Source organism: Notechis scutatus, chromosome Z (assembly GCF_049901735.1).
Source record: "Notechis scutatus isolate UNSWTSFEM ecotype Mainland chromosome Z, rNotScu1.2, whole genome shotgun sequence".
NCBI lineage: Eukaryota > Metazoa > Chordata > Lepidosauria > Squamata > Elapidae > Notechis > Notechis scutatus.
The window spans coordinates 11567729-11590624 of NC_142025.1; the positions used below are offsets into that span (position 1 = coordinate 11567729).

The following is a 22896-nucleotide window of genomic DNA, read 5'->3' on the forward strand; positions in this document are numbered from 1 at the left end:
ATTTTTTTAAAAAAACTTCCAAAACACGATGGCAAGAAGAAATGAACGAAAAATCGACCTTCATACAGTATTACACATTCATGCTATCGCAACTCAGCAGAGATCGTTCCAATAGTTGGAAAAATCGCCTTCTAAATGCCATCCGTATCTCTACATTTCAGGGAGAGAGAGGGAGGGGAAAGGGGGTGGTGGAAAGGACGAAAAATAAAAGAAAGCGACTGCAACTCCATCAGACGCCACTAGAGTTCTCCTTTTTCCGACGATCCGAGGCTGTATCCTAAACCCTGTTTATCCCAGAAAGCTAGAAGTGTGCAGACAGCCAGGAGCGAGGAGAGAGAGAAAGAGAGGGGGGAAAAAAAATTCAGACACAATAAAACTCCGATGGGGAGAGAAAATATGTAGCAGGCGGAGGAAGCAGCCGCGGCCTCGAGCAGGAATTGCAAACTTTAACCTGCGCGAACTTCTTTTTCTCCGCCTGCACAATCTGCAACTGTTAGAGACGCCACCGGACAAGGTGAGGGTTCCCCGGCTTCAGTCGGGGTGGAAGGAGGAAGAGGAGGAGGAAGAAGGAGGAAAGAAAAAAAAAGGAGGGGAGAGAAGGGACCGAGAGGAATCAGCGAAAAAGCCAGTCTTTTACAACCCCGCCCGGTACAAATCCCGAGCGTCTTTTATTCCCTGGTTGGAGGGAGTATAAGGAGAGAAGGAGGGACGGGGGCAAGCAAGGGAGAGGCGGCGTCTCGGGGTTGGCGGTGAGAAGAATTCTTGTTTTTTTTCTTTTTAAAATAGGATGGAGGATTATAAACATGGCGCCTTAAAAAAAAAAAACTACAAAACCCGGGTGTGCTAGACTCAGCCGCGGGAGGGAGAAGAAGGTTGAATGCGACGGGGAGGAGAAATAAATGCCGATGGGGCAGAGATAGAGATGCAGCCGCTCCGGAGGTGTTGAGGGGGGAGGTAGGAGGTTGCACAAAATCAGAATACAACGGGATTAGGGGTGGGCGGCGAAGGCAGGGGGACTAACCGCCCGGGGAACAAGCCTACTCGTTCTTGCAAAATGCATGGGAGGGGGGGTCTCTCACTCCACCTTTCCTCCTTTCTTCTACCTCCCAACCCGTTTTCAGGAACCTCGTGTGAATCCGGGGTGCCCCCTTGCAATCCGGGGGCGGGAGGGGCTTGTCTATTCAGCCTAGCTCCCACACGAGACGGGGGATTGCGGCGAGGAAGGGGGCTTCCTGGACCGACCACCACCCCTCCCGCGGCGGCGGCGGCCACCTGCGGGGAGGAAAAGGGGGTGTGCATGTGCCCATCTCTAGCGGGAGCCAAAAACGGGTGGGGAGAAACTCCGTCCCCGGGAAAGGCCTTCTCGGACGGGGAACCTGGGAGTTGCGTGACTGGAAAGGCCTGGGCGGGTCGCCCTCATCGCAGCCGCAGCCTTTCTGGATGGGCCTCCCGGTCGGAGACGCCCGCGCTCGCCTTCTCGCTTCATTGGGGTGGCTTTGGAGCAGGTCTGGGCCGAATAATGGCAAGCAGGGGTGTGGGCGAGGAGGAGGAGGAAAGCGAGGCCTTGAAGCGAAAAGGGCTTCGTAGTTTCGGCCGTAAAAGCTTCTCCGGTGGGCTCGGTCTTGGTTTAATCCTACTTCAAAGTAGGAAGGGGAAGTTTTTGCATCCTTCAATCAAGGGGAGGGGAAGGAAGGTTGTAGGTAGCCTTTGGAAGTGGAAAAGTGTTGGTGGGGGTGATGATGAGGGTGGTCATAATAATCGATAGTAGCATCAGACTGTCTTGCTTTTTGCAAGGATACAGGAATTGAACTCAGCCTGTCTGGACTGAAGTGATATGCCTCTAGATTTAGGAGGTTTGAAGGACACAAATACCACCCCTCTCTCTGCCCCCCCTCCAAAAAAACCCCAGTTAATTCAGGAGACTGGGCCAAGGGGAGGCACCTTCCAAAGGATGAAGATATATGAAGTTATATACCAAAAAAAGTGCACCTTCTTTCACCCACTCTTTCTGATCTATATAAATTGCTCATGGATAATTGCTTTATGGAAAATATTTTCCATAAACCTCCAGTTTAATGGATGGCAGATTTATGTTAATCTGGCTGAGTTGTTAATAGTCCTTATTTTGCATTAATTAACAGGTTTTTTTTTCCCTTTTAAGGCTGCAGGGTTATCTAGAGAATAAAGTCCAAATGAATAAGCCAGAATGAACTTGGTGGGTTTTGTTTGCTTATCTGTTCAATTTATAGCCCACCGTTCCTTGAGCGAGATAACCAAGTCATCCTTGCACAAGATTTCAAGAGGCCTGGAAAAAAACTGAACAGGTTGTTCTCTTGTGGCTGGTTGTGGGGATTCAGATTCTTCTACCAGATACAATGATTGGGTTGACTTGTGGTTTTGTGTTCTGCTCTTGCAGTAAGGTTAAGAATTGTTATACGTCTCTAAAGTCTCTAAAGCAGGGGTCTTCAAACTTGACAGCTTTAAGACTTGTGGACTTCAACTCCCAGAATTCCTGCTCCAGTCACGTTAGCTCAGGAATTCTGAGAATTGAAATCCACAAGTCTTAAACTTGCCAAGTTTGAAGACCCTTGCTCTAAAAATTCGATAATGTTTCAAAAACATATTTATTCCCTGTCCACAAAACCAAACCTTAGTGTTTTTCATCTGACCAAAACTGGACTTGTTCAGAATTGATGCAGAATTCTTCAGGGGTACTAACTTCTTGTGCTCTGGATTGGATACATGCCATTTATTTTTATCAAAGTATGTTGTTTTCCTTGTCCCCACTTAATTAGGTGTCCTTTGAGAAGGTATTTTCTTGCACAACATCTACATCTTAAACTACATTGAGAAGACAATTAAAATTAATATTAATTTAAATGCTCAATTTTTTTCCACATGAGATGCATATTTAATCCAGAAGCTGATCCACCAATGATGTGTATATTGCAAACCTTTGCTCTCCAAAAGAAAGAACAACCCACATAATTAAATAATCTATCATAATATTAAATGATGAAAAAGATTTTAATTGTTGACTTTTAAAAAAAGACAATGTCTCAAATATGAATTTCATTATCCGATTTTACCAGCATTAACCCATTTCAAAACAACAAATTGAATATCTGTTTTTGTTTCCACCAGGATGTTTGAATTCCAGCATCTAAATCCTACAACATCTTTTAATTATGGGAATGAATCATGAACAGGATACAACCGTAGCAAAAAAACAAACCAGGGCTAGTTATATTTGGTAGACATTATAAAATGTGCAAAATTATAGAATGTTTTGGAATAATGGGGTGTTAAGACAGATCTGTGGTCTTATGAACATGCTGTTGTATGTGACAGCTCCTGTTTTAAATATCATTCCAGGCACAGTAACCAAGTCAGGTAATGCTTGAAACCTCCACATTTTGGAGTAGATCTATGGCAGCATCTCTCCTCTCTATTTGGAGCCCACTCTTAAAAGTTAAGCCTTTCAAGAGGTCTTGCAAGAATTTATGATAATCAGGGGCATGATTGAAATCATAGAGTCAGCTAGACAGTTAATATGATTCCTCCTAAAAACTCTTTCTAATTTTTGCAAAAAAAGGAGTCACTGCGCATTTTACACCGCAAACTATTGGGGGTGTGGGGGTGGGGGTGGCAGTGCTAATCTCTGTTTCAAGGCCATAGAGCCTACACTGTCCAAAGATATTTTTGTGGTCATGTGGCCAGCATGGTGTAATGGAGTGCTGTTACCTTCCTACCAAAGATGGGTAAAGTGTATTTAAGGAATTATTACTTTAACAGTTTTGGTTGGTAAAATAGTTCATTATCAGCCCAGCTCATTGATACAGAGCTAATAAAGAGTGATATCCAAAAATTGGGCAATGGGTTGGGCTAGCTGCTAGAAGACCTCTAAAGTCCCTTTTCTATGATTCTGTGAAATTATTGTATTGACTGGGTTACTTTTAGTTTACTTGAGAATTTGGTGGGTCTAAGAGATAGGCAAATATAGACCAGTCCTTATTCTCTTGTGATTAAGGTGGTTTGAGACCCTGGTGGCTTCTTGGGTATAAACAGTTCTAGTTCTAAGGAATTTCATTATTTTAATCCTAATCCTAACCCCAATTAAAATAATTTCTATTATATCATTATTATATTTATTTTTATTAACAGATGTCTGGTAAATTACAATTTTTAACAGTGCTTCTCCAACTTTGGCAACTTTAACTCCCAGAGTTGAAGTCCACAAGTCTTAAAGTTGCCAAGGTTGGAGACCATTAGAGTACATTAAGTTAAACCAATAAAAATAATAGAATAAAATGATAAAGATTTTATCTGTATTCTCTTCATTAAATTTTTCATAGATTAGTTCTAATTTCAGAAAGTGAAATGAATTTTACAATTCCGTGTTTCCCCGAAAATAAGACCCTGTTTTATATATTTTTTGCCATCAAAAAAGGCACCAGGTCTTATTTTTGGGAGATGTCATCCACTGACTAACCTCACTTGCACACGTCGCCCCCGGCCTCCTTTTTACAAGGCTTTCCTGAAGACCTCTGCAGCTGATACCAGAGCTCCAGATCGATCCAGAGCTTTGTTACCAGCTACAGAGGCTTTCAGGAAAGCCTTGCCAGCTTTGCCGGCTGAAGAAGAAATGGGCCAGCAAGGCAGGTGTCGGGATGTGCAAAGCCTGGCTACAACTGTCCAAAGGTAAGCAGTAAGGCAGCTCCACCCATCCCCCATCGCCACCCTAGCTTAATTTTTACCTGTGCACTATGAAGTGGGCGGAATCTTAATTAGGGCTTATTTTAGGGGTACAAAACTCAGCGTATGACTTACTTTCGGGGTAGGTCATATTTTAGGGGAAACAGGGTACATGTATACAATAAAAGACATTCTACCTGAAAAATATATTGAATTTGGAATGTTACATAAAATTAAAGTTTCAACAGAAGATTTTACATTACTGCAATTTGCCAACTCTTCAGTGATAACATACATCCTTTAAATTCCCAACCTTTTTTTCGCCCCGCACCCCTAAAGAAATTTCACTCGAACCTCGCACCCCCTGAAATTTAGACTTTAGGAACTACTGAACGCGTTAAATATATGGTAGGATTGAATCTTTTCAGCTATGTATGTGACGGCCACTAAATAACGATACTTAATTCTAAAATGAAAACAAAGTTAATCCATTGCATAATAAATAAAAATGCCAACATATAGCCAATATCCTATTATTTACCTGGACTTTTCTCGCACCCCCTGGAATATCGTCTCGCCACCCCAGGGGGTGCAAGCACCCCAGGTTGGGAACCCTTGCTTTAAATCATACTTAATGAATTTGGTAGGCTACTGTTTTCTTTATAATTAATAAGTGACAAATGTAACTTGTGTAGCTGAAAGATCTAGCAGTAATTTTCAATAAAACTAGTCCATACCCTCCAATCAAAAGGTGAAATTTTTGACCAGAAGATTGCTTATTTTGGTTTGTTATAACATGTGAAACTTGTTTAGAACTTCACTTGCCCATTCATAACCAAGTTTTGAGTATCTCTTTTGGACTGGCAACCTAGATCTTGGGTATCTCTGTCAGATAAAACATTGAGAAAATGAAATATTTCTGCAGGTTATAAATTAACACTTCCCATATTGGCTACAAAGTAGGCTACAAGCCAGAGATTGCCTTAGTTGGCTTGATGACTGATCTGTGTCTGACAGTTAATAAAATAACTCTTGGTTTAAAAAAAAATTCAGTGATTTTTTTTATACCATCAGTCATGATATCTACCCATTTGCATCCTTTTGGACATTTGGAAAAGAGGAACACTGCTTTAAATTGCTCTATTCTGTATAATCTTTCTGTAACATCTTTTAAGTTAGACACTAATTTGCAGTTGATAATTGGCTGTATGAGAGCAAATAAACTAAAGTTAAATTCAAATAAGAGTAGAGCTAATTGTAGAAGACGGCAGTTGATGTATCTCTCTGTTATAGAGCCAATTTGAGCCAGTGATTAAGGCACCAAGCTAGAAACCAGAGATTATGCTCTTATCCCACCTTCATTGTAAAAGCCAGCTGGATGATTTTGAGCCAAACTCATATCATAGGGTGGTTGTAGGAAAAATTGGAGGAGGGAGGAGTTTTAGATGTATTCATCACCTTGAGTTATTTGTAAAAATAATAAAAGCTGGCTGAAAAAAATCTAAATAAATTATAGATAGAATTCTTCATTTTCAGAAACAAGTGTTCAGTTTGAGAATGTTCCTTTGAAAACTGCATTCTGATTTCTTAGATTGAAACCAGAATCATTATCTTTTACATCCTGTCAATACCTTCACTTTTAGAAGGAAATAACCTAAAGTGAGGTAGAGACTTTCTACATATTTGCTTCTGCAGGTTTGAAATAACAGAAAATTGAAAGAGACAATGCTACACCTGTCCTAAAAGCATCATATTGGCTACTAGTTTGTTTTCAAATGGAATACAATATGCTGGTTGTTCTCTTTAAAATGTTATTTGGCTTGGGGTCAGATTTCTTGAGAATATGCCTTCGCCCCTAAGAAGCTTCTGTCTTTACTACAGTTGAATTCGTTTGAAGAGGTGTGTCTATACCTAACACAGGCTTACCTCCTGGCAACTTGTTCTAATTTTTGCTTCAGTTTTTTTTGGAATACATTCTGAACTGAAAGTAAATTATTTGTTTGCTTTTAAACTTTAAAAAACATGGCTTTGAATAGGCATTTAATTTTTGATTATTTTGATCCATTTTAGTTTCATGGTTTTAAATTGCTTTTAAGGTTTAATTTGTGTGTGTGCTTGCAAGCTGTTCAAAAAACTTCAGTACTGGTATATATACAGTTTCATGCTATCCCTACTTCTACTAATGTGGGATACATGAATGTATTTGGGCCTGACAGATGGAAACTAATTCTGAAGCATTTTGAGTTTATACTAAAAGTAATTTTAGTTTAAACTTTCTAAAAAAAAAAAAGCATGGCACGATCCTATTATTGTGACTAATTTACTAGTAGACCAGTTATAAATGTTATATTACAGTTTTCATTTTATAATAGGCCAAATCTGGGTAGCGAAATTCTAAAGGATCAATTAATTTCAATACTGTACAGAAAGTCAGAAAAGTTTAATTTTAACATGCTTGAATTTATTGGAGGTGGTGGAGATTGATAACAAGCTATTTTTAATTTATCACTTTATTGTCATATTTATCCAGATAGTATTGATATCTGAAGCAACAGCTTCAACTAATACTTAGATTTCATTTGGTCTTTCACTATGGTGTTCTGGGTGGGACCAAAATCTTTTTGTAGTATATTTTTCCACCTTATTTTTTGTTGTTGTTGTTTTAGGTTATTAGGCCTATAATGACCAAACCTGTATTTTTATTACACAATATTTCAGAAAGAGTTAGGTTAATATGTTTAAGCATGCTATTTATTTGGAAAAGATTTAAGCAACAAACTTGCATTTTTTTAAAAACGAGTTCATGCAATGTTATAATAGGAATGTATGCTAGAACAGATTAATCTAGAGTAATTATCTCAAATGGACAGTTGCCAAAAGGATGTAACTGAATAGGGATTATTCTGTATATGGTATTTTTAAAGAGATTAATAGTTTTTGTTACTGTATTTTTCTGGCACTCTCAATTTAGCAAATGAAGACTTTAAAATATTAGGGCATTAGTAAGTTTTCCTTGTTTATTTGAGCATAGTGTATTGCCTAACTTTATCACATTTTTTCATTAGTTATTGTATAGAATTGGAAGGTGACAAACATTAATTGAAAATGGCCTTAGAAGAAGTAAAAACACCCAGGATATCAATTTATTGAAGATATTACAATACAGTTTGTATTTTGGCATTTTGACATTGGAAAGTAGTCTTTTGCAGGTCTGGTATTATTTATTGTAACATATAATAGAAATACAATGGAAGAAATTAGATGGAAAAACTCCTGGAAAGTATCATTTCTTTTTGCTGAATGCTCATCATTGTAACCTTAGCACTCTTACATAACAATATGCAAATGTTGGTCAATCCTTTAGAGCCAATGATGATCTAAGATAATACAGGGGTTGCATTTGTGGAGTCCTTAGTGATGAACTTAGTGGCTTTCTTACAGACGTTTCATTACCAAACTAGGCAACATCATCAGTGCTATGATGCTGTTTTGTCAGTTTGCTATACTATCTTAAGTTGGAAGTACAGTACAGTCAGGATCATCTGTTTCACAGGCTTGCATTTAAAACATGCTGAACCATCAAAGAAATGATTACCTATTTGCTGTGAATGTTCATGGGATGTCTGATGGCTTACAGCCTTACTATACTATCAAATATTTTACATTTGAAGTACTCTACTTTTTAATGAGCTATTCCTTTGTAATTTGCATAGGCAGGCACCCAATGGCTTATCATTGTTGGTACTTGCTGACTATCTTAGGGTTTATTTGCAAATTATGTTTCTGTTTTCATTGTTACACAGAAATTTAATTGCTCACTGCTCTTGTTATGTATTAGAAAATAAGTGGTTCCCCCCCCAATTAATTAAAAGCAGTATTCTAAGATAAATCTATTGCAATGCAACCTAACACTGAAGAATAATCATAGCATTTCTTTGAAGGCAATCATGATAATTCTTATAATGTTGCTTGTTACAGTTTTGTGCATTAGAGATTTGTCATTTAATGAATGTTTGGAATGATAGTTAATTTTATTGGTAGCTAATTAGAATGGCTGTATATTATCTCAACAAGCTCAATAGAGCAGCTGAGTCTGTTTACTGATAGAAGGTTTAGTGAACTATATATATTGACCATTCCGATTTTTAAAAAAGTCAATTGCTGCAAAATGGGAATGGGAAATGTGTTTATGGACTGGCAAAATATATTGTATTCTTTAGCAGGAACTTTCGCTTTAGTATTAATTTATTTAATGGTTTATTTAATTGGATTTGTACCCTGCCCTTTTGCATTAGTGAACAAATAGCAAAAACTTCAGGAACAATACAAATGTGTTTTACTTGACAGAGAAATGCCATGCAATGCTAATATGTAATCAGTAGGTATATTAAGAGCCGGGCTCAGAAGTCTGAGTGGTCAGATTCTCTTGAATCGGATCATTTTCACCCTGTATTAAATATGCTGTCAGGTAATGTTGATCTTAAGGATTCTCGCAGAATAAGGTTGCTGTAAATTATATGTGTAATAATAAGGACAATTTGTTTAACAGATTCTTGGATCTCATGCCTCCTTATCAGTACTTTGGTGCATTTTAAATCGGGTTGCCAATCTTTTGGACCTCAAGGACCACCAAACTCATAATTTTAAATCCTGCGGACCACTAATATGAATTTTGACTGACAGTGGCTTTCTGATGTTGGTGGGAAAGTCGGTCCCATATTTCAGAGCTGCAGTAGTCATAGGACTGGCCCTTTGGTCATCCCAGAGCTGTGACTACTGCAGCTCTGGAATATGGGACCAACTTTTCCACCAATGTCAGCAAGCCACCCTGGGGCAGATTTCCCTCACCCGCCGTTGGCCTTATTTTCCAGTTCCAGCTCGCAAGGCTCTACTCAAGGTAAGGTTTGCATTCAGCCAAAGGGTGAGGACCAGTGGGTGGGCGGGCCATGTGGACGGTGCAGCCTTGTGTTCCCACACAGCCTGGATTAATTGCTTTGGGGGAAGTGCTTGGGGGATGACATTTCTCTGTGGACCACCAAAATTTTGTCACAGACCACCAGTAGTCCCCAGCCCACTGGTTGGCGACCACTGTTTTGAACAACATCAGTGTCCCACAAAGTGCAAGTTTAAGTCCAGCTTTTTCATTCAGGAATTTCATTTGTACTCTTCTAACTTCAACTAAAAAGGCTAGTGATAAACATGGCTCTGACTTTATTTCTGGAATACTGGAAATGATCTTTATTGTTCATTTTTACTAATTACTCTTTTGTCTTAGTTTCATTAACATTTCTGTTAACAACAGTTGATTTAATTTAATTGTTTTGCCTTATAAAATTACCAGCAATAAAATATTTCTGTATTCCTCAATAATTTTTTTAATTCGAAGCTTTTGATAGTGAAATGTAAATTGGAACTTAATTTCAGTCATTTTTTTGAAAACAAATATTTTTGTTCAAGTTTATATTCCTTTTATCAGTCGAATTGCCTGGACGGTTTACACTTGGCAACAATAATATAAAATCACCAAAATTTGGATATATTAAAGCAATGATCAGTAAAAGTGGCAAAAAATATGAAGCAGAGGTAAGCTTAAATAAATTACTGAAAAAATATCTTCGCATAGGACAAAAAGCCATATCTGTTGCTTTTTTATCTTATGTATTGAACAGGTCAGGTGATCATTAAAAAAATCATTATGGAAATATAATATGATTTATTACAGTTGTGTTTTCAGTTCATATATTTCTGTTCAAAATGAATACAGATTATAAGATTCAAACAATGGTCATTTTTCTCTCTATACATTAGAATTTACACTATTGAATTCTGTAGTGTTATAAACTAGTAATACACTAATTTATATTAAAGCCTTGGTCCAGGTGTCTAAAATGGTTTTTGCGTTTTTCAAATGCTAGACTACAGCGAGACAATTCCCAGCCATCATGACTAGCAACATCTTGGCAACAAGCTTTGGACAGTATAGCATAATAAGATAAGGAAGGCTTCCCTAAAAATTAGCAAATGTGTTAGAACAACAGCCCCAACCTTTTGGGAACCAAGGACCAGTTCCATGGAGAGGCTTTTCTGCGGACTGGAGGGGGCGTGGTTTCACATGCTTCCTGCATCCCACGAATGGGGCTTTGCTTGTTTGCACGGCCTGGTTTCTGGCATGCCATAGACTGGTGCCATTTCACGGACAGGGGCTTGGGGATCCCTGTATTAGAATAAACTTTTTACCCACAGAAACCTTTTCATGTTTCGTGTTTTATAGTGTTCCTTAGTATATTCATGCAAATATTGCTTCCCAATTTAGTTCTACAACTTGTGATATATATAATTTTATTCAAAATTCCTCTGAGTTTATAAAATCCATTTCTTTCCAAGGCACTGCTTGCTTAATGATCTTTAGTTTTTGCTTAAGAAAATGTATGATATAAGTTATTAAACAAATGCTGTTAAGAAAAAAAAATCATTTCATTAAGGAATACCCCTTTTAATCTTGTGGATCCTAAGAAGCATCAGGTTTAGAGTCAGCTGATCAAAGTGTCAAGAAAATACAAATATTCCAATACTTTGTTATCACATTTTTAAAAGCATGTTGCCATTATATTTATATCTCATTTTTTTTCTACTTTTAAGGTTGCAAGTTTGAATTGTAATGCTTTTCAATCTCCTAGAGTAGTTTTTCTTAAACATTTCTCTCTCTCGACATTACCCACTTTTAAAAATTATGGGGGACTCCAAAAATAGTTTTGTATGGATTATATTTTATTAATAAAGGTAGTCCTTGTTGAATGACTACTACTTGAGCAACTGCTCGTTTACAGTGGTGCAGAACGAGTTGGGTGTTTAGCAGTCACATTGGTGTTACAACAATAGCAATAGCACTTATACTTATATAACGCTTCATAGTGCTTTACAGCCCTCTCTAAGTGGTTTACAGAACCAGCATATTGCCTCCCAACAATCTGGGTCCTCATTTTAATGAACTTGGGAAGATAAAAGGCTGAGTCAACCTTGAGGTGGTCAGGATTGTACTCCTGACTGTGGGCAGTCAGCCTGCAATACTGCATTCTAACTCCTGCGCTATCATGGCTCCTACAGTCATGTGATTGTGCAACTTCCCATGGTAATATGATCACCATTTATAGCCTTCACAGCCAGCTTCTGACAAACAATGTCAATAACATGCCGACAGAAGATTTACATGTGAAGATCACATAACACAGGGCACTAAAACTGCACTAGGTTCTCTTAATGAGAGCAATTGGGAACTATCACAATTTCCATCCTAAGTAGGCATGATCATGTTATGTGATTTACAACAGAGTCACTTAGCAACAGATTTGCCAGTCCCAGTTACCAGTGTTGAACAAGGATTATTTACCATCTTAAAAATTAAAATTGACATGTTCGCTGTTCTATCCCTCCTGACAGTTTGAGAGACTCATAAGATTGTATTATTTTGCAACGTGGGTTGGAAAGTATTTTTGATTCTGTATCCCCTAGAGGTCTTGGAGGAACCCCAAGAATCACAGGGCCACATTTTGAGAAACACTATCCTAGAGCATTTGTGATATTTATGCAATCGTCTTTTCTACTCTGCATTTGAGAAATTTGATTTCCTCAGTGACATAGAGATGAGGTGAATGTTCAGCTGCTGGTTTAGGAAGGTTTTTGAAGTGGCAACAGGACTCACAGCAAATGAAGAACAAGTACCATCCTTTTTATACATATAATTGCATAATTATGGAGCTGATACTAATAATATAATGGGTCTGCTTTAGTGCAGTGAGAAGAATTATGTAGTTTGATTTATTAAAAGGATATAAGCTGATGCCTGGGAAAGCAGCCTGATATCTTCCAGAGATACCTAAATGTTACAAGAAGTAGAATTTATGGCCAGAATTACAAAATATAATAGCAATGTGTTTATAAAGAAGGATATCATGTGACCATTCCAACTTAGCAGTCCCAGTTTCTATCATTAGCTGAATCATATATGATTGTATCATTTCCTAGTCATGTGACCATTTGCTAACAATTCCACTTTCATTAGCTGAACCATATATGATTGTAGCATCTTACAGACTTGCGATTGCCGTTTGCAACCTCTTGCTGGCTTCCCCATTGTCTTTGATGAGGGTGAAGGTTGCATATGGTGATCATGTGACCCTTGTTGCAATGTCATAATTGCAAGCTGGTTTCCAAGTACCTACATTGCAACAATAGGACTACCACAACATCAAGGAATTACTTGTAAATATCCACAGGGGTGGGATGCTACCGATTCTGCCCAGCTCTAAAAACATGGTAGCTCTAAAGAGCAGCAGGCACTGAACCGGTTCTGTGTCTGATGCTGTTTGGCCCGCCCACTCATCTGGGCGCTTACCTGTCCTTTATTTCCTGCTTTTTCAACTTCAGCTGCTTTGCGTGGCACAGCTGAGGTTGAAAAAGCAGGAAAAAAGAGGCTTTTCAAACGCTGCGTACCCGCACACAGCGCTTTTTAGCTGGTTCGGGCGGCACAGCCTAAGGTTTTTTTTACATGCACACACACAAAATGTAGTCCCCAAACCGGTAGTAACACAGGTTGAATCCCACCCCTGAATATCCATCATTTAAGCACCATCATAAGTTTGAATGGTCATTGAGTGAATATAGCTGTATATACTTTGCAATAAATTTATATAGAGGTAGTCCTCGAGTTAGGACCATTAGTTTGTCGCTTATTCACAGTGATGATGGTGCATCATGATTCAGATGCTTGACAACTAGCATGTTTTCAAGACAGTTGCAGCATCCTGGGGTCACGGGAGTATCATTTATGACCTGACAAAATGAATGTGGGATGCTGGATTCGCTTAATGACTACTACAAAAAGTCATAAAATTGGGCATGACTACTTTAATGACTGAGTTTCTTAGTGATGGAAGCTATGATTCCAATTATGGTTGTAAGTGAAGGACTACCTATATGTAAACCAACGAATAAAGACAAATAGTTCAAAGTGTTTTGCAACTCTGGTCAAATTTTGTATTGGCATTGAATAGATAGTATGTATCAATATACGTATATCTTGTTCTGCTTGCTTAGCCTCATACAGGTGTCATAATAATCATGCACCTATTATCTCATGTGATTTTGGAGTTCTGAAGCCAAGATTAGGAGAAGAAGCTAAGGTTAGTAATGAATATTTAATTTAATTCCCTGTGTGTCCAATCACATTTGGCCAATACAGAATTCTTTCTTTCTTTCTTTCTTTCTTTCTTTCTTTCTTTCTTTCTTTCTTTCTTTCTTTCTTTCTTTCTTTCTTTCTTTCTTTCTTTCTTTCTTTCTTTCTTTCTTTCTATCTATCTATCTATCTATCTAATGTAAAATACAAAATACAAGTAAATAGGAAAGCAGTGGGGAGGGAAAGGGGAAGGAGAGTTGAGGAAAGATAAGAAAGAAAAAGAAGCATTGACTTCTGACTCTCTTGTTATAGTAAAGTAAGGCATTAACATCAAATCACAACTTTTTGCTTTTTCATAATAGTATGAACAAGCCATTTCTATAAAGATCTATTAGTCTAATTGGTAAAACCAAAGTCAGAGTTTCATTCTCTCCACACATCAAGCACAGAGTTCAGAAGTGATCTCCATGTGGAAACAAAAGTTCTTTTTGTTAATCGAAGTGGTCAGTTTTGCCATTTCAGCCAATTAATGTCATCTCTGTCATGATAATGATAAAACAAACTTGGATACATGTATAGAATTGTTCTGTGGCTAAAAAAGTCTCTTTGCTCTGATTAATGTTATTATGGCACACAAACAATGATGAATCTTTTAATGCTACGATTTCTGAAGTATACAGAGTTTTATTCCCTTCCTATTTCTTTCATCCACTTTGATCCCTTATATTTGCCTTTGAGATAAATGAAGCTTAATAGGCATAACTAATACCTAAGACAATTGGAATATTATTCTGTAGTGAGCAATGAATTGATCCAAGCGTTGGTCATAGTGGAGCATTTAATTTTTAGTATGTCAGTGAAATGCTTTAGACAAGGGATATTCCAAAAATATTTCATGACAGTGGTTTAATGAGCAAGGACTTGGGTAGTGCTAATGTATTTCACAAAGTCATGTTCAGAAAGTCTCATTTATAGCCATCTTGAAGGGATATAGGATTTATTATTGAAGAAGATGAGGCATTGCTTGACTAACTGTAAACATAAAAGCTAAATCTTGGAAGAAAGAACTGTTATATATATTCCTTGCCTTTGAACAGCCATGGCAGATTAGGAGGCAGTTGCTAACAGTCCCTAATTTATGACCATTGGTTTAGTAATTGTTCAAATTAATGTTAACACTGAAAAAAGTGATTTATGACTATGTAGCAGTGGGATTAGGTGCCCAAAGCATGTTGCAAAATGCAAACAAAGTGTGTACCCCAAAATGCAAACAAAGCATGTACCCAAAATGCAATGCACACGCCCCCATGCATGTGCCCTCATGCATGCACCCCGTGCATGCGCCCCGCTCCTCACGCATGTGTGGTAGAGACCTGAAGACCAGATGGCTGGTGGGAGGCATGCACAGCGAAGTTGAGCTGGAATGATGGTGCAGGTGCCACAGAGAGAGCTCTGCGTGCCACTTGTGGCACGCTGCCATAGGTTCACCACCATGGCTTTGTAGGTTATTGCAGCATCCCCATGACCTTCCCAACTGTCTTCTGATAGGCTAAGTCAAGGGGCAAGCTGACTGGCAAAACTTGTAAAATTGGGTGTGGCTCACTTAATAGCTGTTTTGCTTAGCAACAAAAGTTCTAATCCCAATTTGTAATAAATCAAGGATTACCCACATTGTTTCAAATTTGCTGCATCCTCTTGAATTAACCTATATTTCTCTAAGTGTTCTGACACAAACCCTTGTCCAATAAAACAAGCATGAACCAAAGGGAACAGAAACCTTTTAATGATTCTTACGAATCCCCGGTTAAAAGGGTGCTGCAAACTAATTAATTTTGATAAGCACGAGCCTCACCAAAACTGTACGAGGCTGCCAAAAATAACAGATAAGGTTAGCTAGGAATATTTTACAACACAAGAGTCTTCAAATACCAACTGAGATACTGCAATGTCCACGAGGCTCGAGTTTCAAAATGTCTTTGCTTCCTGCAAAGAACGTCTGATTCACAGCTTTTTGAAGGAGGGGCCATTACCTTTCAGCCTTACTTCCAAGTAGTCCATGCTGCTGCAGCTGCTCTTTCCTGTGAGCAGCCCTGTGCTCACGCGCACTTGGCACAGGCTCCTCAGGAACCTCCTCATCACTGCTGCCAGCCCCCACAATCTCTGAAGGCAGCAGTCCACTCCCTAATGGTTCTGGCCTCTGCCAGCTAACCACAACACTAAGAGTTGCTGGTTGATATGGAAGAAAAAATTGGATTGTGAGCTGGGAGTGGCGGATAAGTTAAGGATGTACCAAAACGGGATTCAGTTATTCAAGAAAGCTTGCCTGGCTGGGGAATTCTGAGTTTTAAGTCCACATAACTTAAAGTGCCACGTTTGAGACATATGAGTATATTGTAGAAAAACATATAAGATTTTAATTTTTATGCATAAATAATCAGAATCTTTGCTCAAGAAAGAATATGTGGAAAGATGTTTTATTTGACTAGCTGAAAATCATCTGCTTTGATAAGAAACTACAGGTAGTTCTCAACTTACAAAGTTTGTTTTATGACTGTTCAAAGTTACATCATTGAAAAAAAGTGACATGGCCATTTTTCACACTTGCAGTATGCTCATGGTCGTGATCAAAATTCAGATGCTTGACAACTGACTCATTTATGACAATTGCAGTCATTGCCTTTTGTGAACTTCTGACAAGCAGTCAATGGGAAGGCAGATTCACTTAACAACTGGGTTATTAACATTTGCAGTGATTCACTTAACAACTTTTGCAAGAAATGTTGTAAAATGGAACAAAACTCAGTTAACAAATGTCTCACTTAGCAACATAAATTTTGGGCTCAATAGTGATCCTAACTCAAGAACTACCTGTATTCTTCTGAGAGGAAATCAAGAAATTCTGGAGGAAGACCAGGAATTTTCTAAGCACAAAACATGTCAATTACTACTAGATAGTGCCCTCTAAACTAAGATATATAGGATATTTTATTGTAATTTGCTATAGTTCAACACACATTTTTATTTGTCAGTGACTAATGAAGAATGAAAACAGAAAGCGTTATTCTCTCCTGAATTAGGCTCCTAAATTGAAAAATAATTAAGATTAAATTCATGAAAATAGATATGTAATCACAAGAGCAATTTAGCAATGGCCCAGATTCCACTAATATGTAAAATTATTCCTGTTGGGTATATTTTGTACAACATATGGAGTTTGTCTGTCTTGACAGAATTTCTTTTGTCTACAGTTGGTTTTTATTCTGTTATAATGTCAGCTGCTCAAAGCAGTCTATGGGCGTGGGGATGGCCTTAAATCTAACAGACATATACAAATCAGAATAATACATTGACTTTAGTAAGTCAAGTATTCTATTTCAAAAGTAGAACTAAAGCTCATAGTTTAGAAGTTATATTTTTAGTTGGAAATTAAGGCAATAAAGACAAATAATAAGGAATAAGGAATTTAGTGATTAAAGATTGATAGTCTTAAGAAATTTCCTACAGTCCTTGATGCTACAATTCAATGTTCATCAGAAAAAAATGTATCAAATGAGAAGCTCTCACATTAGATGAAGATTCTGATCAACTTTTTTGTTTTAAAGAAAACTGATCAGCATTGGCAAAACAGGCTCCAGTTTTGATTGGGCATGCCCATACCAGGTATTTACATACAAAGCTACTAGCAAAGCCCCAAATAAGTATTGAGAATCGCTAAACTTGTAGGGCTTAGCCATCTGCCTACTTCAGCTGTGGTTTTCTACTACCAGGTGACTTCCAGGGTATAGTAACATAAACTTTGAAAGTATCTGTAGAGATGTGCATATGTTAATGGAATTTCAGTATTTTTATATGTAACCTTAGATTTCTAGTCCTTCAAAATGGAACATTTTTATTAGGTAGTAACAGAAAAACTAAAAATGATGAATATACTGAAAGTTTTAATAAATGTTTATGGAAGATACGCTGAAAGTTATATTTTCTAGTAAAATAATATGCTTACCTCCAGGGGAAATCATTTATTTAAAGGTGGGTGTCACACAAGTTTGGAAGCCACATTTGGCAAACAAGACAAATAGAGAAAAAAAATCTCATTGTTTTCTGTAATTTTTCCCATTGCTTTTGTTGTGTCAGACTGAAGACTTTCCTAAAATAAGCAAAATTAGACCAGGCTATATGTGAATGCTGGTTAATCAGTTTTCCATGATAATGTTGAAATGAAAACTTTTCAGTTGACTTTTATAGATTTTACCAAAATGTGTATTGATAGGTATTGAGAAAAAGATCTTTAACAGATTAAGGAAACATACAAAGGAGATTATTAACCAAGATAACCTACATGCTTAAAATTAGCTTTTCATTGAGAAAAACAAAGATGAATCGGCATACTATGCAATTTGGGACAAATTCTATCATTGGTGGGGGCAGAAAGGAAGGTCTTAAGTTGGGAAAAGAGTGGTTGAAAGGGTAAATGATTGGATGAGATGAAAGGAAGATGAATGATGTTAGAAATGTATTATATGAACAAACAAATCTATATATGTTTATAGTTGGAAAATTGTTTATAGGAAAATTGTGTGTGTGTGTGTGTGTGTGTGTGTATATATATATATATATATTTGTTTTCTTAAGTTTTCGCGGGTACTTACATGTATGGTGTTCGGCTTGGTTCGGGTATTTTCCCACGTCATTGTAGTTCTTTTAAAGTTGTAGCAACGTTTCAGCAGAATCTCATCTGCCATCATCAGGCTTCTGTATTGTGTCCGTCTGTGGGTCAGACTTTTACAGTGGTTTCAGATTTAAATTTGGGGCAGCCTATTGCTGTGCCAGAATGGTTTTTTCTTCATCCTGATTGGTTGGGAGTCTTGGTCTGTGTTTATTGGTCTCGGAGTTTGCTGTGTTCTGCTTGATGGGTGTTTCTGATATCTTCTGTCTGTTTTTTGGCTCTTTTTGTATCTTGATTGGCTGGCAGCATTGTGTTACTTTAATGGAGGCCTTTAGTGCAGCTTGGCTTCGGGTAAATGGACTGCTATCATTAGTTAGGAAGCTGGGTTTCATCTGGGTGCCTGGTTGGGGTGTGTTTGAGCTGGAGGTATCAGGGGGATCTGTTTGTGCCCAGGTGTTTGCCTGGCTTGTGGTGTGGAGATTTTTTTGTTTGTGAGTGCAGGCTTCCAAATGATTGACAGCCTGGTGGAATCATCTCTTCTGTTCATGCTTTCTGGTCTTTTTTCAACTCTATGGCTTCTCTGATGACTCTGTGGCTAGGGTTTTCCATAGTGGCCAGGGTTTTGGTGCCATTGAAGTTGATGCTATGACCTGTAGCTTCCATGTGTTGGACTAGTGAGGAAGTGTGTTCCAGCTTTTTGACTGCATTTTTGTGTTCATCCAGGCGGGTACTTATTCTTCTATTGGTCTGTCCAATGTATGTGGCCGGGCATGATGCACAGGGGACTTCGTATACGCCTTGGTTTTCCAGGTCAATTTTATCTTTGGGGTTGCTAAGGATGGCTGCTATTTTTCTGTCTGTTTTGAAGGCAGTCCTGATGTGATGTCTGTGTAGTACCTTACTAATTTTGTCTGTAGTACCTCTTATGTAGGGCAGGACAGCTGTTCCATAGGTCTGTTCATCTTCTGGGTCTCTATTATGTTTCAGTGTGTTTTTGTGGATCAAGCTGGTGATTTTGCTTTTGTGGAAGCCGTTGGCTGCCAGTACTTTAGTCAGGGTGCATAGTTCAGCCTTAATGTGTGTCTTGTCTGCCAGGTGTTTGGTTCTGGTAATTAGTGTTTTAGCCACGGAGTTTATCTGTGCTGGGTGGTGGTGGGATTGGGCGTTGAGGTAGCGGTTGGTGTGGGTTTCTTCTGGTATATGGTGTGTCCTAGTGTGCCATCTGTTTTTTTGTAGATTAGTACATCTAGGAATGGTAGTTGTTTGTTTGTTTCTGTTTCCATGGTGAACTTGATTTTGGGGTGTGCGCTGTTTAGGTGTGTTAGGAAATTGTTTAGGTTTTCTTGTCCATGGGGCCAAATCACGAATGTGTCATCGATGTATCTTAACCATAGTTTGGGTTTGAGGATGGCATTGGCCAGGGCTCTGGATTCGAATTCTTCCATGAACAGGTTAGCAATGACAGGTGACAGTGGTGATCCCATGGGGGCTCCTTCTATTTGTTTGTATCTTTGTCCTTTGTATATGAAATATGTGTTGGTTAAGCAGTGTTCTGTTAGTTCCATGAGGTGTTTGGCTGGTTGGTATTTATTTTTGATGATTTCAAGGGTCTCTTTTATCGGGACTTGAGTGAATAGGGAAACCACGTCAAAACTTACAAGCAGATCTTCTTGCTCCACGTGTAGATCTTTGATCATTTCAAGAAGTGGTATGAGTTTTGTACATGTGAAGCTGCTGTTTCAGCATGGGGCTGTAGCTGCTTTGCTAGGTATTTGGCTAGGTTTTGTAGTGGTGCTCCTCTGGAGCTGACTATGGGTCTGAGAGGTATGCCTTCTTTGTGTATTTTTGGGAGGCCGTATAGTTTGGGGCATCTGGAAGATTTCTCTCTGGGTATAATCGTGTGTTGGATCTCTTTGCTTATGTGGCTGGTTATAATTTTCTTCTTGGTTAATTTTTCCAGATATGTGGTTGGGTCTGTGTTTATGGGTTTGTATGTGGAGTCTTGGAGTAGGTCTGTCAATTTTGTTTCGTAGTCTTTTCTGTCCATTACTACAGTGGCATTTCCTTTGTCTGCTGGGAGGATGATTATGCTGCTATCTCTTTTCAGGGTTTGTAGTGCTTTAATTTCATTTTTCTGTAAGTTGCTTTTGGGTGGCTTGCTTGTGCATAGGATATTGGTAACTTGGTGTCTTATTTTATCAGCTTCATCTGTATTTAATTTAGTTAGGCTGGATTCTACTGCACATATGATGGATTCTGTGGGGATTTTTTGGGGTGGTATAGCATAATTGAATCCTTTGGTTAGAACATCTGTTTCTGTTTTGGTGAGTTCTCTGTTGGAAACGTTGTGCACTAATTGTTTCAGGTGTTGTTGTGAGTTGTTGGGGGTTTTCTTGTCATGTTCTAATTTCTTTAATTTTTCAATAATTTTTCCTGTTTGTAAATACCTTCAGAATCAGCTCTCCAAGTTGTAAGTTGTTTTATCTTGTCCCAAAGTAGAGGGTGGATTTTGCTGCTCAGTTCCAGGTGTAGTGCTAGCAAATCTTTGTTTAACTGATCTAATCGGAATCTCTTACTGTGGAGCTCTGCTCCGTAGTAAAGCCATTTCAGTTCTTTTCAGGATACGTTTAGTGGCTGCTGTGCTTTGATGAAATGTTAATTTGAAGCAGGTTGGTGTAGTATTGTTGTCTCTGCAGCTGCGTAGGAATTGGAGGTCACATAGTATTCCTGCTCTTTTAATTTCCAGTTTTCGTAGGTTTTGATCTGGCTGTTTATTTCCTCCCGTAGAGGTTTGATATTTGTTTTCTTAAGTTTTCAAGGGTACTTACATGTATGGTGTTCGGCTTGGTTCGGGTATTTTCCCACGTCATTGTAGTTCTTTTAAAGTTGTAGCAACGTTTCAGCAGAATCTCATCTGCCATCATCAGGCTTCTGTATTGTGTCCGTCTGTGGGTCAGACTTTTACAGTGGTTTCAGATTTAAATTTGGGGCAGCCTATTGCTGTGCCAGAATGGTTTTTTCTTCATCCTGATTGGTTGGGAGTCTTGGTCTGTGTTTATTGGTCTCGGAGTTTGCTGTGTTCTGCTTGATGGGTGTTTCTGATATCTTCTGTCTGTTTTTTGGCTCTTTTTGTATCTTGATTGGCTGGCAGCATTGTGTTACTTTAATGGAGGCCTTTAGTGCAGCTTGGCTTCGGGTAAATGGACGGCTATCATTAGTTAGGAAGCTGGGTTTCATCTGGGTGCCTGGTTGGGGTGTGTTTGAGCTGGAGGTATCAGGGGGGATCTGTTTGTGCCCAGGTGTTTGCCTGGCTTGTGGTGTGGAGATTTTTTTGTTTGTGAGTGCAGGCTTCCAAATGATTGACAGCCTGGTGGAATCATCTCTTCTGTTCATGCTTTCTGGTCTTTTTCAATCTCTATGGCTTCTCTGATGACTCTGTGGCTAGGGTTTTCCATAGTGGCCAGGGTTTTGGTGCCATTGAAGTTGATGCTATGACCTGTAGCTTCCATGTGTTGGACTAGTGAGGAAGTGTGTTCCAGCTTTTTGACTGCATTTTTGTGTTCATCCAGGCGGGTACTTATTCTTCTATTGGTCTGTCCAATGTATGTGGCCGGGCATGATGCACAGGGGACTTCGATATCGCCTTGGTTTTCCAGGTCAATTTTATCTTTGGGGTTGCTAAGGATGGCTGCTATTTTTCTGTCTGTTTTGAAGGCAGTCCTGATGTGATGTCTGTGTAGTACCTTACTAATTTTGTCTGTAGTACCTCTTATGTAGGGCAGGACAGCTGTTCCATAGGTCTGTTCATCTTCTGGGTCTCTATTATGTTTCAGTGTGTTTTTGTGGATCAAGCTGGTGATTTTGCTTTTGTGGAAGCCGTTGGCTGCCAGTACTTTAGTCAGGGTGCATAGTTCAGCCTTAATGTGTGTCTTGTCTGCCAGGTGTTTGGTTCTGGTAATTAGTGTTTTAGCCACGGAGTTTATCTGTGCTGGGTGGTGGTGGGATTGGGCGTTGAGGTAGCGGTTGGTGTGGGTTTTCTTCTGGTATATGGTGTGTCCTAGTGTGCCATCTGTTTTTTTGTAGATTAGTACATCTAGGAATGGTAGTTGTTTGTTTGTTTCTGTTTCCATGGTGAACTTGATTTTGGGGTGTGCGCTGTTTAGGTGTGTTAGGAAATTGTTTAGGTTTTCTTGTCCATGGGGCCAAATCACGAATGTGTCATCGATGTATCTTAACCATAGTTTGGGTTTGAGGATGGCATTGGCCAGGGCTCTGGATTGAATTCTTCCATGAACAGGTTAGCAATGACAGGTGACAGTGGTGATCCCATGGGGGCTCCTTCTATTTGTTTGTATCTTTGTCCTTT

The 22896-nt window shown here is 38.7% G+C and overlaps 1 protein-coding gene across 14 annotated transcripts in view; it reads left to right on the top strand.

Annotated features, from left to right (window-relative positions):
- The first annotated feature begins 272 nt into the window (after nt 1-272).
- Nucleotides 273-22896, top strand: part of ZMYND11 (zinc finger MYND-type containing 11) — a 113124-nt gene continuing 90500 nt past the window's right edge. For 8 of the 14 annotated variants that reach the window (XM_026687251.2, XM_026687258.2, XM_026687254.2 and 5 more), the window contains exon 1: nt 273-514. The gene's annotated coding sequence lies outside the window, so the exon portion shown is untranslated. Of the gene's footprint in view, nt 515-589; nt 750-22896 lie in introns of those variants that run through there. The other 6 variants (XM_026687252.2, XM_087946504.1, XM_087946507.1 and 3 more) reach the window with 2 other exon arrangements.